Source organism: Taudactylus pleione, unplaced genomic scaffold (genome assembly GCF_031769625.1).
Source record: "Taudactylus pleione unplaced genomic scaffold, aTauple2 ptg003430l, whole genome shotgun sequence".
NCBI classification, from domain to species: domain Eukaryota; kingdom Metazoa; phylum Chordata; class Amphibia; order Anura; family Myobatrachidae; genus Taudactylus; species Taudactylus pleione.
This window is the reverse complement of record NW_028287781.1, coordinates 27,075-44,394: the sequence shown is the minus strand read 5'-3', so window position 1 is coordinate 44,394 and position 17,320 is coordinate 27,075. Positions and strand designations below refer to the sequence as shown.

At 56.5% G+C, this 17,320-nt stretch overlaps 1 pseudogene; it reads left to right on the top strand.

The window, feature by feature from the left end:
• Nucleotides 1-3,502: 3,502 nt before the first annotated feature.
• LOC148430707 (fumarylacetoacetase pseudogene) lies at nucleotides 3,503-4,615 on the top strand (annotated as a pseudogene).
• Nucleotides 4,616-17,320: the final 12,705 nt, after the last annotated feature.

Below are 17,320 nucleotides of genomic sequence, written 5' to 3'. Positions count from 1 at the left end.
GCGCGTCTTCTACGGGTGACGCTTAACTGGAGTACTTATACAATGAAAACTTATCCGAGACTGAGGAAAGGCTTCACCCTCATTGAATTGCTAGTGGTCGTCCTTATCCTCGCCATCCTAATGTCTGTTGCATTGCCGCTCTATCTCAGCACGCAGCAGAATGCAGCCAAGCGTGTTTGCCGAGCCAACATGCAGACCATCGCCAATACGATTCAGGCACGTAAGGTAACCGTCAAGGCTTCCAACTACGCCGCCTTCATCGGAGCGGCCGTCAACTCGACCAACGAGCCTGACCTTCAATCCACCCCCATCTGCCCGAACAACGGAACCTACTCCGTCGCCAACGGCAACTCGAACGACAACACGACCTTCAAGGTCTCGTGCTCTGTCTCGACCGATGGATCGTTCCAGCCCGGCGTAGACGCCAGCTAACGGATCAATCTCCCAAGCTCCTTCCGCGATTGCCGTCGGGGAGGGGCTTTTTTGTTTTGGGGATGAGTGCATCTCTTCCGGAAATCCTCCCCTGCGTAGCGGGGGGAAGTTGTTTCGCCACCTGACTGGCGAAATGGGGGAGATGTCGTTATCCGGAAATCCTCCCTTGAGTCCGCAGGACTGGGGGGAGGTGGCGCGCGACGAAGGAGCAAGACGGTGGGGGCTCCAACATCCCCTTCCCTGCCATGGGCTTCTAGCCCGTGTCTCTCCCTCCCCTTTGCGAACTTTGCGTCTTTGCGTGAAACTCATCTCGCAAGAATTCCCCCTCCGTCAGCCGGAGGCTGCCACCTCCCCCGGCGGCTCGCCAGCGGAGGAGCAAGAAAAATGGAACCTCGCTTTCGCGAGACCCCATTCGAGTCACGAGCCTACTGAGATCGTAGCTCGCCTAGCTTCACGCTGACCGTCTTCACCGATCCGCGCGTCCAGTACTTCACCGTTACTTTGTCGCCAGGCATCTTGTCGGAAAGGTCCTTGCGAAGGTCGACCGATTCGTTCACCTTGTCGCCTTCCACCTCGAGCAAGACGTCGCCCGTCTTCACACCCGCCTGAGCAAGCGCGCCCGCCGGGTCAAGGGTTCGGATAAAGATTCCGTTCGAAGGCGGAGTCGAGCCCAGTCGCTGGGATAGCTGCTGCCTTACCGATTGAATCTGAAGGATGCCGTCGAGCCGCGGATCGATCGAGACGCCGAGGCTGCCGTAGCGGGCATATCCTAGCTTAGTGATGTCGTTGACGATGCGTCGAACCCGGTTCGCCGGGATCGCAAAGCCGATGCCGACCGATCCGCGCGACGGAGTCGCGATGGCCGAGTTGATTCCGATCAACTCGCCATTGGTATCGGTCAAAGCGCCACCCGAGTTACCCGGATTGATCGCTGCATCGGTCTGGATCGCTCCGACTAGAACGGATTGACCCTCCTCGCCATCGCCTGCTACCAGGCTTCGGCCGAGGCTGCTCACCACGCCGACGGAAACCGTTCCATCATAGCCAAGCGGGTTGCCAATCGCGACCACCCACTGACCAACCTCGACTTTAGAGCTGTCGCCTAGTTCGATCGGGGTGAGATTATCGGCATTGACCTTGATAACGGCAAGGTCAGAGATCGGATCGACACCGACCACCTTAGCCATCAAGGTGCGCTTATCGCCCAGCCGCACGCGGACGCTATCGGCTCCGTTAACAACGTGATTGTTGGTAACGATAAGGCCGTCTTTGGTCAGAACAACGCCCGACCCGGTGCCGGTCTCGCGGATCGTCTCGGTGGGCTGCTCATCAAAATAGCCCTCCAATTGTCGCTGCAAACGATCGACGCTAACAACTGATGGAAGGACCTTTTTGGCCGCCGCGCGGAAGTCTCCGGTCACCGGGCTCGAGGGCACCGAATATGATGCGCTTACTGCCGGTAATAGGTCTCCGGATGTCGAGATTTGTGTGTTTAAGTCGCCTTTATGCGCGTATCGGTCAATCTCCAGGGCTCCGAAAACACCCAAGAAGCTGGCCGCAAGCACGGCAAGAAATCCTACTTTTCGCATATCTTTCCCGTATAACGCCTACGAAGGGCTTCGGAATTCCCGGGTCCTAGTTAATCTTCTTCAACCGTAAATCCGCCATCGTCAAGCCGCTTGATCACGTCCGGCTCGGCATCTTCTTCGGTCAGCAAAACCGAAACGGAGTGGTTGACATGGTCGATGTCATATTCCTCGACTCCGGGGGCGGTCTCAAGGATGGAGGCAAGGTCGGATGCGCTCGCCTGGGCAACGAGGGATGGAATTCGAAACGTCTTCCTGACTCTATTCATTTATTAGTTGTACGACAATTGCAGCAAGGTGATGCGCGGCTTACGTTACGTGCCCCCTCCCCTTCGCACGCTGCCGCGGCGAAGACCCTCCCCCCATCCCTTCGGGATCAAGGGAGGATTTCCGGAAAAGAACTTCACGAGGCGGTAAATTGAAGGCATGGAGAGGTCTTTACGGTCGTTGCTCGATGGGGCGATCGATTACGCTGGCGTGTTTCCGCCTGCGAAGTTGGATTTGGGCCCGGCGCTAACGGAATATCTCAGCATCCGCGAGAGCGATAACGCCTGGATCATGTCGCGCTTCGCATGCCCGGCGCGATCATTAAGCCAGCTGAATCAGCTTCTCCATGAAGCCAAGCCCGATATCCAGGTTCCAATAACCGTCATCGCGGCGCCGTGCCACGACCACGATGCCTGGCAGACCAGGCTCGAAACCGACGCCCGGACCATGAGCGATTTCGAACGGCACTCCGACGAATACGCGATCATCGAAGCCTACGAGACGCCGCTTCCAGAGGTTGATAAGATCGACTTCTACGTCGCCGATCTGGGAGGCTTTACCGGCATCGAAGTGCTGCTGGAGCTTCCGTGGAAAGAAGGCTTTGAAGACGGCATCGCCTGGATCGCGGAGACCGACAACTACATCGCCAAGGCGAGGTTGGGCGGCGCGACGGCAGACGCATTTCCGTCCAACGAGCAGGTGGCCAAGTGGATCGTGGAATGCACGCAGCTCAACGTTCCCTACAAGTTCACCGCCGGACTGCACCATCCAATGCCGGTGCTCGATTCGGTGACAGGCGGTCGGATGCACGGCTTCTTGAACGTGCTGGTGGCCAACGCTGTGGCGCTTCAGAACGATCTCACCATCGACGAGGTGGTCGAAATCTTGGCTAACGACGACCCCGACACTTTCAACTTTTCAAGCCTCGCAATGAACTACAAAGGACAGATTTTGAACTTAGAACAAATCGAAGAATCTCGCGACCTGTTTTACGGCTGGGGATCTTGCAGCATCGAAGAGCCACTTCAAGACCTTGCCGACCTCGGCTTTGGCGAGATGGTGAGCGCTTGAGCTTCATCATTCCGGCATCGGCCAAAACCTGGGTAGATGTGAACGTCCACTCGCATTTCCCCATTCAAAACCTCCCTTTTGGGCTAGCGATTGTGGACGATGAACAACGTCTAGTCACGCGCCTGGGCGACCATCTAATCGACATCATGGCCCTTGCCGATGCGGAGCTTATCGAGGGGGATGAGGATCAGTATTTCGACATCGAATCGGTGATCGCGGATGAGGGTCCGATCGCGCTTTCGAACCTGCGCAAGTCGCTTTACAACGTGTTTCGGCTCGACAATCCGAAGCTGCGGGACGATCGCGGACTGCGGGAAGAGGTGCTGCTTTCGGTGAAGGATCACTGGATGGCGGTGCCGATGCAGATCGATTCCTTCGTCGATTTCTACTCGGGCATCAACCACGCTTCGAACGTGGGCAAGATGTTCCGGCCCGACCAAGCGCCCCTGCTTCCGAACTACCGCGAGCTTCCGATTGGATACAACGGCCGGGCGAGCAGCGTGATCTTGAGCGGCGAGCCGATCTTCCGGCCGAAGGGTCAGACGAAGGGGCCGAACGACGACCGGCCAAGTTTTGGTCCGACCAAAGAGCTTGATTTCGAGCTTGAAATGGGCTTCTTCACGGGCGCGTTTACGGAGATGGGCGATTCGATCGCGATAGACGAGGCGGAAGACGCGATGCTGGGCTTGGTGCTGGTGAACGACTGGTCTGCGCGGGACGTGCAGCGGTTTGAATACGTGCCGCTTGGTCCGTTCCTGGCGAAGAGCTTTGCGACATCGGTGAGCCCGTGGATCGTCACGATGGACGCGCTGGAGCCGTTTAGGGTGGCGGGCCGGAAGCAAGATCCAGAGCCCTTGGAGCATCTGCGGCAGAACAAGCCGGGGCTGTTCGACATCGTGCTCGAGGTGTCGTTGAAGACGCAGCAGATGGAGAAGGCGCAGGTGATCTCGCGGACCAACTACAAGGAGCTTTACTGGTCAGCTGCGCAGCAGTTGGCGCACCAATCTTCTAACGGCACTCCGGTTGAGGTTGGGGACCTTTATGCAAGCGGGACGATCAGCGGGGAGACTCCAGATTCGTTGGGCTCGATGCTCGAGCTGACCTGGAAGGGTGAGCGTCCGATCAAGATGGAAGAGACGGGCGAAGAGCGTCGGTTTATCGAAGACGGAGACGTGGTGACATTCACGGGCTACTGCGAGGGCAAAGGCTATCGCGTAGGGTTCGGTGAGGTCTTCGCGGAGATCCTCCCGGCTCGGTAGTGCTTCCGACGGCGCAAGCCACCAGCGACGGGATCACGGTTCTCGTCTGCGCGGACGAGCGACATATCGCTCGGCTCCTCGAAATCTCATTGGAAAAACGCGGCTTTAAAAGTCCTCTGCGCTTTCAATATTGGTTTGGCGATCGGCCTGATGCCAGTCGCGGATCGGGTGATTTTGGCTACGCCGATGCCGATGGCTAAGGAGATTCTGAGGACAGCGCAGAGAGCCACGATTCCGACGACCGTGATCGTCTCAGGCGATGTCGAAATGGCGTCTTGGAAAACGTTGATGACGCCGGCAGATCGGTTGATCATCAAGCCGTTCGACCCGGCTAGATTGTTCGATTAGGCGCCGCCATGCGCTTCCCACCCACCCCGCTCGTACCTCGCTCCCGCGCATAGCGGCGTTCTTTCCAGGGGTCGCCGGGAGGCGACGCCCTGGCTATACAATGCGATCCCTCCGGGATCGGAGTTAGCGCGGCTTTATAAGCGAGTTGTGGGTAAGAACTCAGCCTAGCGGCGGGGAAAATTTACGGCCGAATTCCTATTTCACTGGCTGAAGCCAGTGGCACCGAGACGACCCGAGCAAGGCCTTGTGGCATCCTTCCAGGCGTCGCCCGAGGGCGGCCGCCTGACTACGTTATGCAATACCTACGGGATCGAAGCTTCTGCCCAGATACGAAGTGGATGCTGGCTGAGTTGCCTCTTCCTCAAAGCAGCAAAGGAGCCATCGTTAGAAACTTGCTTTGAGTACTTTCTTGCTGCCATGCTGAAATTACCAGGTCCAAATTTCCCCAATGAAGCAAACCCCTCGCCTCCTCGTCCTTGCGCCCGTTCTTAGCCTCGTGGCGACCGCTTCCGCGCAGATCGCTTCCTACGACGGCCCGATCGCAAGCAAGGTGATGGCCCCAGGTTCGATGTACTACACAAAGCGGTCCGCGACGAAACCGATCCTTGAGATTTGGGATGAGCAGTTGGGCGCTACGCTCCGGTCGCCGCTATGCATGGACATCGCCAAGCCGGGTACCTACAGCGTTTTCAGCAGCCTTGGCACCTACTTCATTCCTGCAGGAGCGTCGGTAAACAGCGCCTTCATCAGAATCCATCCACCTCGGCTTACCGGAGTGGTGGCATCGGTAACCTTCAAATCGCCCGTTCTCGGCGTGATCGTCACAAGCGATAGGCGCGATGGAGATCGACTGAGATTTAGCGATTACCTTGCGTTACCCAGCGTACCAAGCGTGAACTTCCCAAGCCAGCACACAAGTGGTTTAGGCTTGGAATTTTCTTCGGTCCCAGGCAGACGTTCTCAGTTTGAAGACATCGTGCAAGTAGACGGCAACACGGTTCGGTTTGACCTCCGCGCAAACGATCCCGGCGACCAGATTCGAGTTATCACCGCTGCAGGGTCCATTCCGCCTATCTACGAAGAAGGCAACACCACTCCGATCAACCAGGTGCTGACTCCCGGTAGCGCCAACCCAGCGCCCAATCCAAATCCCATACCAACTGGCGGTGGCGGAGGCGGTGCAGGCGGAAATTACAACCCAACCAGAATCGGCCACATCGAAGTGGTTAGGTCCAGATACAACATCGTCGCACCCGGCCCCCGGCCACGTTCAACTTCATCGAAGGGTTCAACTACAGAACAGCGCTTTACCAAAACGGCCCCATTGCCATCTATGAGCCGACGATCATTCGGAATCTGATCTTCATGCCTCAGGTACCGGTCTTGTCTTCGGGTTATCGCATTGGCTACTACCAGCCAAACACCGTGAGCTACACCTGGAGCGGTTACGTGTATTGGCCTTATGCGTCGGTGGTGTTTTCGCCTTATTACTACTATCCGATGCTGCCGCCCTACCTCTCGACCGAGGTCGCTTCAGTCGAAAACGTGGTTGCCTATCTCAATCCGTCGACTACGAGTACGTTGCGCCAGCCGCCAACGTGGTCGTCACGCCCCTCAACCAGGCGATCTACAACATCTACAACGCGTTCCTAACCTCGAAGTACGAGGTGATTCAAAACGAGGTCATGGTGGATGAACCGGTCGCCATCTACCTGGGAGGCAGATACCGCTACAGCGTCGAGGGAGCAAGCTTCGCGCAGATGCTGCAAGACCTGCTCAAAGGCGTCACCACATCGGACTATCGCATCGTCAAGACGCAGCAGTTTGACGGCGGTTCGATTTTGATCACTGCAGAACAAGACTACGTTGATCCGTGGGGCAATAAGTGCACCCGTCTACCTCACCTTCAGACTGATCCAAGAGGAAGGCAAGTGGGTTATTCGAGAGTTTGGAACGAGCGGCGACCTAACGGGAGATACGGCGAGCGATGGCGTTCACTTCGAGCCGCTTCCGTCGTCCGGCAATCCAATCACGCCTCCGAAGAGCTTTGACTTTGCCCCGAGCGACAGCAGCTACAAGGATTCAAAGTACCAGGCGGGGGCAGTACTGATCAATCCGACGACGATCATCGAGAACGTGCGATGGATGTCCGCTGTGCCAAAGCTAGCCTGCGGGTACCCGAATCGGATTTGTTCAGAAAGACCCTGACTTCTACTACACGTGGTTTGGATATGCCTACTGGCCTTATGTACAGTCGGTGTTCTCGCCGCTGTACTACTATCCATCGCTACCGCCTTACATTGGCCTTAACTATGCGTTCCTGGAGAAGCCGGTCAGCTACAGCGATGCCGCCGAGTACAAGTTCAACGTTCCGACAAATGCGGATCAAGCGGCGGGCCTGGACGGAGCTATCGCGGCGGTACTAGGTGGGTTCAAAGGTCGTGACTTTGCTTCGGTTCAATCTCTGCTGCCGACGGGTGGCAAGGTGCAGATCTTTATCGGTGGCCAATACAGGTACAGCCTGGAGCGGGTGAGCTACGGAGCGCTGCTTCGCGACTTGATAGTTGATGGTACTACCGCTGACTACAAGCTGCTTTCGGTGCACAAGTACGCGGGGGGATCTGTACTGCTCTTGACAGAGCACGACGTGACTGACCCGTGGGGGCTTCAGGATGAAGGTTTATCACTCGTTCCGTCTGGTGCAGGAAGACGGTCGTTGGGTTATACGCGAGTTCGGCACGAGTAATACCGAGATCTCATTTTAGGCGCGAAGCGCCGAACCCGACACGTAGGGGAATCCCGGAGTGGAAGGGGTCGGCGCTTCGCATTGGTGGCTAACCCGGCAGTCCCGGGTTAGCCTTTAGTTCGGAATGGGAGCTGGCTAAAGCCAGTGCCACAGTTATATTTAGCTCTTCCGCTTTACGACGACCACGTCTACCATTCTTTCGGCTCGCTCTACCTTGAAGCCAAGGGACTTAAGGGCGTTGAGCAATGACTGCTTGTCGCCATCTGTGTAGGTCAACACGAAATTAAGCTTCTCCTTGACCTTAGTTTCGTCTACAACGATCTTCCCCAATTGCGCCTCTACGTGCTCCAGTAGCGTCGACATAGTGGTCGATCTTGCAGCGAGAACGCCATCGCTGGATGAGATATGGAAACTCTCACCCTTGGATATCTCCAAACTTCCCTTCGGGCCGTTTGGCAGAGTCAAGACTAAGGAAGGCATCTTACGCTTTTCCACGACAAGATCGACGTTGAACGCTTGACGAAGCGTGTTTCGCAAGGCCTCGGGTAGCTTTGCCGCCTCGCCCCGAGCCATCTTCGCGGACAAGTCAAAGCGACCATCCGGCAGCTTGGCTTCAAGGATAACCCTAGCGATGCTGCCATGTCCCAAGGCAAAGGCCACCATGTCCGGCGCAGTGTATCCATTTAGTTCGATCTCTCCCATGAGGAAGCTGCCTCCGCCCATCGCGTTTTTGGACGTCGAAGGGCTGACGGTGACCTGCGACTGCCAGGCGCTGGAGGTCGATGTTAGATCGGCGGCAGGGTCTGTAGATGCGTTGGCGATGAACCCCGTAAGTAGTGCCTCGTTCACTTTGGTTGGAATAGTGATGCAAGCCACCCGACCATCCTTCCCGATGATCACCGTGCATGGCATGCCGGTGACTTTATAATCCTTGAAGATCCCGCCCTCGGGAGTTACCGCGACGCAAGTTTTCAAGATTCCCTGCTTCAAGAAGTGCTCCACCGCGGCGGGCTTCTCCTCAGAGACCGAGATGAATCGAATCGGAGACTTCTTCATCTTTCGGGCAAGGCCGTCTAGGTGCGGCATCTGCGCGATGCAGGGAGCGCACCAGGTTGCCCAAAACTCGAGCACTACGACGTTTCCCCTCAAGTCCTGCGGAGACGAGCCATGCCCCATCGGGTTTTGGTACAGCTTCGTAACCTTCAAAGGGGGAGCTTCATCGCCAACCGACAGCCCAGAAAACTTCATCGGCCCAGGCGTTTTGGAGATGATCGATTGGTCGGCGGACGAGGAAAGCCCCATCGCGGAAGAAGAGATTAAGCAGCAAAAGGCCGTACTAATCGTCGTATGTAAAAATTTTTTCATCAATGAACTACGTGCCAGCATGCACTAATAGTTCTACTGATGTAAATAATTTTACATCTAGTTTCGGGGTTTCAGTTGAGAAAACCAACGATATCGTTGGGGAACTGCCCTCTTCGGAGCGTCCCGGGCACACTTCTAACCGGGGCAACGCCCGGTGGGAGGGGGCAGCTAACGACGCGCACAGCATTTTCGTGTACTTCGATGTTCTGTCCGCAGGCGGAAATGGTCCCGGTCTGAGTTATGTACCGCACCGAATAGAAGTGATTTCCGATGGGAACAACACTTAGAGATGGAGCGCCGGACGAGCCATCGACGCGAACCCAGTTGCCAACAGGGTCTTCACTTCGCCTAAAATACACTAGCAAGGGCGACAAGGATGCGGGCGACATTTGAAAGGTCCACGGCGCCAGTAGCAAGGCTAGACCTCCAACTAAAATAGCGGTGGTAAGACAAAGGCTCGTGTTTGCTTGCGAGCGCTCGACTTGAACATTAAGCAGGGCAACTAGCCGGTGGTTAAGGAAGGAGCCGCTCGCCCCCCGGAGCCATTTCGAATGAGGGCCGACGCGACCGTGCAACTGCGATTAGCGCTTCGGCGTAGGTGGTCGGGTCATAAGCTCCCCGCAAGACAGAATCGTCGCAAGCCATCTCGCTTTCGAGCACGGCACGCTTTTCGAGCTGCCAAACAAGTGGATTGAACCAATAGAAGCCTCTGACCGCCCTGAAGAAGATCTTCTTTAGCCAGTCGCGCCGTTCCACGTGGGCTAGCTCGTGAGCGATCAAGGCTGATCTTCGGGGTTCATCCAGTGAGCGCATGCTGCTCGGCACGACAACAGTCGGGCGCCACCAACCCACACGCATGGACAGCAATCCTCATGATTCGCGTATAGCAGGACGCCGATTCTGGTCGACCTTCTCTCTAGTGCCTTAATGCGCTTGCGGGCAGCTGCGAGATCCTTAGCGAGGCTGAGTTGGCAGCAGATGGCGCCTCCGCCCCAGACTACGAAGGTCAACATTCCCCAGTTCATCTTTGACCCTGTACTAGAGCCTTCTGGGTAAGGGCTCACGCTGCTAGCAGTTCGGGTTTGAGGCGTTCCCGCAGGCGCCTCAAGTGCTGCGATGCTGGGTGCCAAGGATAGCTTTGGCGATATCGATGCGCAAACCGGAAAGAGCGCGATTGCCAAGAATGAGTAAGTCAAGAGAGCCGATCTTGTTGCTGCGCTCTGCCGCTGCAAGACCTTCAGCAGAAGCAAAGCGGCGATCGAGAGCGGAACACTCTTTAGAAGTACTTCCAGCACCGCCGGATAGGAAACCGTCACTTCTTCTTCGCCTCTCTCACAAGCCTTTCTAGTTCGTCGAGCTGCTCGTCGGTGAGGTTTGCGTCTTCACGGGATATCAATGCAGCCACGACGCTCTCGACCTTGCCGCCGAAGAAAGTGGATACGAGCTTGTCGAGGGCGGTCTGCCCAGCGGCCTCTTTTTCGATAGCGGGCTTATAGAGGTACTTCCCGTATTGCTCGACGTGGGTTACGTATCCCTTCCCTTCCATGATTCGAAGGGTCACCCTTGCCGACGTATAGCTGGGTGGATCTTCCATCTCCCCGAGCACGTCCGAGACTGAACCCTCAGAGAGGGCAAAGAGGGCGTCGAGTATTTGGCGCTCACGCTTGGAGAGATTTCGAAAGTGCTGGCTTTTCAAACTTGGTTCCGGATTAAGACAGGTGTAAATATTTTAACACCACTTCGGCTATTGCGCAACCGGGAGAATGGAAGATGGGGGACGAATAACCCTTTCCGTCTCTCTAAAGCGGGGCGCGAAGCGCCGAACCCCACACGCAGGCGAAGCCGGAGTGGAAGGGGTCGGGGCTTTGCATTGGTGGCTAACCCGGCGATCGCCGGGTTAGCCCTAGCCTTTTCCGAACACTGGCTAAAGCCAGTGGCACCAGGAATGCGTCATCCGTTCGAACCGGCTCCGCCGGCGCCACCGTTGGTGCTGCCACCCCCAACGCCTCCACTTGCAGTGGTTGTGCCGCCTTTCCCACCGCCACCGGCCTTCGCAGATCCACCTTTCCCTCCACTGCGCGGCTTGGCTGAAGCCGATCCGCCTCGTCCACCTGCGGCAGCGATGCCATTAACGCTTCGGGAAACTGGACCCGCCGAAGATGATCCGCCTGATCCAGCAACCGTTCCCGAGAAAGAACCACCGCCTCCGCCGACACCGGTCGCCGGACCAAAGGAAGCTGATCCACCAGACCTTTGAACTGAGCCACCAAATGCGCCAGCGCCTCCGCCCGCGGTAGGTCCGGCGGATGCCGACCCACCAAAGCCACCAGCGGCCGGTCCTGCGCTTACGCTATTCGAGCCGCCCGCTCCGCCTCCGTGGGCCACAATGGTGCCTGCGAAACCACCACCGCCGCCTCCGTTGCCTCCATAGGTAGAGGTCGAGCCGCCACCGCTACGGATAATGGTGTTGGTTGAGCCGGATTGGCCGCCACCACCAGAACGAGAGAAGGTACCGGTAGAGACATGATCCCTTTGGATCGTATTAGTGCCATGTCCAGAGCTCCAAGTGCCAGTTACTGAGTAGGTTGCTTTGGAATGGCCTTTGCCCCTCTTGCGGGAAACCTTGGCGTGGCCCCTTCGCGATTTAGCCTTGGAAACATTTCCAGAGGCCTTCGCCACGTAGTTGAACGTTGGTCCCGACGCGATGGTCGACGCATGCCCGCCGGAAGCTGATTGCTTCGCGGTGAGTTCTAGTCCGCCGAGAGCCATAGAGGTGACGAGAGCGAGGCTTGTAACCGCCATCGCCACGATCGAAGTTGCTCCCAAGCGCTTAGCGCCCAGGATTCTAACGACACGAGTTTCTAACTTATGATCCAATGTTGTAGCTCCTAGGGGGCGGACTAAACCCCGGTTGATGTTTTTGCGGGCGATCTCGACCAAGGCCGCGGCGTAGTCCGTCGCTGCGAGCCCTGACTCGATCGCCCAATTGTCGGCCGCTACCTCAGACTCGGTTCGTAGAACCTTCGCCGTGATCCAGACCAGCGGATGACACCAATAGATTGCGCAGGCAAGGTTTGCTAACCATTGCCAGGCGCAATCCGCTCGCATGATGTGCGCCGCCTCATGGCGAAGGGCGGCGTCACGTTCGACCGTGGCCCATCCTTCGAAGCCGTTAGGCACGAGCACAGTGTGCGAGCGAAAACCAAATGTGCAAGGAACTTCGATCGTAGTGGACCTGCAATCCACTTCCTTGGGGGCGCAAAGAGAGGCCAGGTAGGCAGCGCCTTGCGCTTCTTGAATTGCCTTTCTTCGGATCGATTTGAGCGCCGCAAGCGAGTAGAGATATCGCGCAGCCGCGACGGTCGATATAGCAATCCAGGCGATGAGGAGCCAAGGGGTTTCGGGAGAAGCCTTTTGTTCAATGAGGGTGTCGCCAAGGACAACAGGTTCGGGTTGAAGCACCGCAAGTTCGAAATGGGGTAGGAAGGCAATCACCACCGGCAGGCTCAAGAGGATCAGGATCGCGCAACGGGCGACGAAGACCCTGGTCGCGTTTGCTCGCTTCGGGATGAAGGCCAGCAGGAGCAGCGCACATCCTAATACAAGGGTCGATCGCAGAAGGAGATCTATCAGGAAGTTCACTTTTGCTCTTCCCTTGCCTTCTCGATGAGCTTGGCGATGCGGTCAAGCTCATCATCGGTTAGGTTGCGCTCGGAGGAGTCGAGAAGGGTGGCCACCGCCTGCTCGATCGAGTTTCCAAAGAAGGTGCTGACGAGGGATTCGACCGCCGCTTTGGCGGCTTGCTCTCGAGGGGTCGCGGGGGTGAAGATGTGGCGAGGTCCGTCGGTGCTGGCGATGACGAGGTTCTTCTCGTGGAGGACTCTCAGCATTCCGCGAACGGCGGAATAGGAAAGGCTGGACATCTCATATTGAACTTCGGCGACGGAGGCGCTGCCTCGGCGATAGAGAATATCGAGGATTTGCTTTTCGCGTTTGCTGAGCGGCCCGACCGGCATGCAAATATCTTAGCACCTCATTTCGAGAAGTGCAAGTTTTTTTGCATATTCTTACCTCGCGACTTGGGAAGGCGCACGGAGACGGAGTTCAGGCAAGGGCGCAAAGAGTTACCGCCAGGAGCTAAAGCGAGTGGCACGAGGGTCGAAAGTATTGAAACCCCACCGTCTTGCTCCCGACGAGGTGAGTGAGAAAACGTCGTGTAAATCTGATTTTGTTCGCCATACTCACACCGTGAATTCGCATGTCCGAACCTTATGACGTCGATGATTTAACACGCTTTGCCATAAAGCATGGCACTGACAAATTTGGGCTGCACTTCTACACCCCTGTTTATGACCGGCTCTTTTCACATCTGCGGAATCGGCCCATCAAATTGCTTGAGATTGGGGTCGGAGGGTACGGGCACACCAATGTAGGCGGCGCTTCCCTCGGCATGTGGTCGGACTATTTTGCCGACGGCGAAATCACAGCTTTGGACATCGCCGAGAAGAACCTGGATTTTGGCGCGCGGGTGAAGATATACCGAGGCTCGCAGGATGACGCCGCGTTCTTGGCTAAGGTGAATGCAGAGCGCGGTCCGTTCGACATTATCATCGACGATGGTAGCCACTACCCCCAGCATGTGGCAGCTTCGTTGAACCACCTATTCCCCGTGCTGGTTGAAGGAGGATGGTATGTAATTGAGGACACGCAAACCGCTTACTGGCCAGCCTTTGGCGGCAATCCTGATGGCTCGTACACGATGGATATTGCCCGATCGGTCATCGAGTGGCTGCACCACGCAGAAATCAAAGTCGCGCAGCCTAGCTATGTCGTTCCACCACCGGCTACCCATATACGGTCTCTGCACGTTTTCCACAATATCATCGCCATTGAAAAGGGCGACAACACCGAGCCCTCGAATATCGCCTATGATGCCAGCAACCGCCATTCCATGCGAGCGATCGCGATTATGGAAGAGGAAATGGATAGCAGGGCGACGCCGGAAGGGCTTGCTAATCTTGCCACCGTCTATATGACCGGCGGACGCTTTGACAAGGCTGAAGAAACGATCCAAAAAGGGCTAAATGGCTGGTTCCAAAACCCGACCGTCCTTTCTGCTGCACGTGATCTTGCGCGCGCGCAAGGCAGGCACGCGCAAGAGGTTGAGTTCTTGGAACGGCTGCTCGCTCTCGATCCTGGTCGGCCCGAATTGATGCAAAAGCTTGAAAAGGCGAAAGAAGCTCTTCGTGTTTCGAGTTAATTGCACTTAGCAAGCAAGCAGGCCGGCTTCCGCCCTACGACTCGCCTTCGGCGCGGATTGCCCTCGTCGTCTCGGAAACCGGAAGCCTGACGGATCGCGGAAAGCTGGACAACGAGCTCGCCTTAAACACAACTAGAATATTTGTGTAACACGGCGGCAGTAGAGATGACACTTTAGCGAGTATTCAAGTCTAACGTCCCGTTCTTGAAAACTACACATCAATAATGGATGCATGAGTTCACTGCTGCCAAGGGCTATGTCCGTCTTAGCCGTCATCCTTGCGACTTCCGCCAGCTTTGCCGACGAGGTCGACCAAATCGTTTCCAAGTTTATGGAAAAGCGCCACGTGCCCGGTGCCTCCATTCTCGTGATGGATCACGGAAAGGTGGTCAAGCAGTCGGTGTATGGCCTCAGCAACATTGAGCTCTCCGTTCCCGTAACGCCAAAGACCCTCTTCCAGATCGGGTCCATCGGCAAGATGTTTACCGCTACTGGCATCCTCAAGCTAGCCGAGGCTCACAAGCTCAGCCTCGAAGATCCCCTCACGAAGTACTTCCCCGAGGCTCCTGACTATTGGAAGAAGATCACCCTGCGCCACCTTCTAACCCACACTTCGGGAATACCGGATTATTCCGATGGTCCAGTTGCCATCGATCCCAAGAAGGAGTACACCGAAGAGGAGCTTGCCAAATTCTCGGAGGGACTCAAGTCTGATTTCGAGCCCGGAACGCGCTGGGCATACAGCAATACCAATTTCATGCTTCTGGGATTTATCACCCACAAGATCACTGGCCAGTTCTATGCAGACTTCCTAACCGAGACGGTTTGGAAGCCGGCCGGGATGAATATGATCCCTTTGGACGATCGCAAGATCATCCCAAATCGCGCGAACGGTTACGATTGGGTCAAAGATCACTGGCTCAACCAAGACTGGGCCTCGACGTCGTCCAACTCTACTGCCGACGGCACCATCTACGCGACTACCGATGACTTTGTAGCTTGGGATCGCGCGCTCAATTCCTACTCGGTTTTGCCGAAACCCGTGCAAGACGAGGTCTGGGCAACCGCCCACCTTGTTGATGGCGCGCCGACGGGATATGGCTTTGCTTGGGCAGTCTCAAGTCGGCTGGGGGTTGACAGCGTTTGGCATAACGGGGCCTACCAAGGTTTCATGGCCGACTACCATCGGTACAAGAATGGGATCTCCGTGGTAGTTCTGGTGAACCGATCCGCGGTTGACCCGAGCAAATTGGGGACCGCGATAGCGGCTACATATGTGCCAGACCTAGCCTGGCAAAAGCATTCCACGATCGCGGAGACAGACGCGTCGCGGCAGGTGCTGAAAGACTTCTCAAATACGATGCTCGCTGGAAAGGTTGATCTGGCGAAGATGTGTGGAAGGGCAACGGCAATCGCCCCGCAGTTGTCTCAAGTTCTTCCGATGGCAGAGAAGCGCCTGGGCAACCTAACGGGTTCTGAACTGCTATTTGCAAGCAAGAACGGAGGCTCCAGCCACTTCGCCTACCGCCTGAATCACGAAAAAGGGCCGAGCTTCTTGGAGTTGCATATCGAAGCTGATGGACGGATTTCCGACATCGACTACGACCTAGGGACGCCGTAACTTTTCTTCTGCAAGGCAAAAAAGAAGCCGGAGGCCTAATGGCTTCCGGCTTCTTGAACTTGTTTTTCTCTTAAGCGGAGAACTTGCTGGCTTGGGTCGGGTCGACCTTGATGCCAGGGCCCATAGTGCTGCTGAGGGTAATGCTTTGAAGGTATCGACCCTTGGCACTCGCGGGCTTAGCCTTGATGACGGCTCCGAGGGCAGCCTTGAAGTTCTCTTGGAGCTGCTCTTCTGTGAATCCAACCTTACCGATGAGAAGGTGGACGACGCCGGCCTTATCGGCGCGGTACTCGATACGAGTAGCGGCCTTGATTTCCTTCACCGCGTTGCCGATGGCGTTGGTGACGGTGCCATTCTTCTTGTTCGGAGTTCGGGGGCCGAGCAATCGGCCGATCTTTCCGATCTGAGGGGCCATTTCTTCGGTGGCCATGAGGACGTCGAAGTCCTTCCATCCACCCTGAATCTTGGTGATGAGCTCTTCTCCGCCAACTTCGTCTGCGCCTGCTTGGGTTGCCTCTTTGGCGAGATCTCCCTTGGCGAGAACGGCGATCTTTCGGACCTTACCGGTGCCGTGGGGAATGGTGGTTAGACCGCGGACGTTCTGATCGCCTTTGCGGGGATCGATTCCGAGTCGGATAGCGAGGTCTACGCTCTCAGCGAGCTTTTTCGCGTTAGCGGTGCTCTTAACGGTGCTGATGGCGGTGGCTACGTCGAGTAGTCCGATATCTACAATCTTTTCGGCGGCAGCGTTGTATCGCGCAGAGTGAAGCTGCGTCTTCTTATTTATTCTCAATTTTTACTCCTGTGGTTCCGGCGACCGGGCATTGGCCTCGATCTCCCATAGAATCGAAGGAGAGTTTAGCATTTTTGGGGTTTTAGGCCGTGGAACCGAGGGCATGCTAACGTAGTTGCAGTGGGCAAGCGTGTTTAGCATCCTAAACTACTGGTCGATCCACTACGCGGTGCCAACGGGCTTCTACTTTGTGCTTGGGGTGGCGCTTCAGCGGCTGATCTTGGCTTCGCGAATTGCTTTGCGTAATCATTCGGGCGAAAACCGGTGGCAACGATCTGGTGCTTGGGTCTTGGTGATGGCCTTCTGCGCAACGTCTTTATTCTTTTCCGTCTTTCGAGACGAGCGGCTGCCTTCGCCGCTTGGCTATGGGACCATCTCCTTTCTGATCGGCTTTCTCTTTAGTTGGGTGACGAAGAAGTGGAGCAGGGTGCCGACGATGATAATTGGGGTGGCGAGCACAGCGGGCGGGTTGATCGTTGGTCCGACGGCGCTGTTTCTGAACGACATGTACAAGTCTCAGGTTATAGTCTCGCCGGACAGGAAGTATCAGGCGACGGTGTGGTCGAATTCGG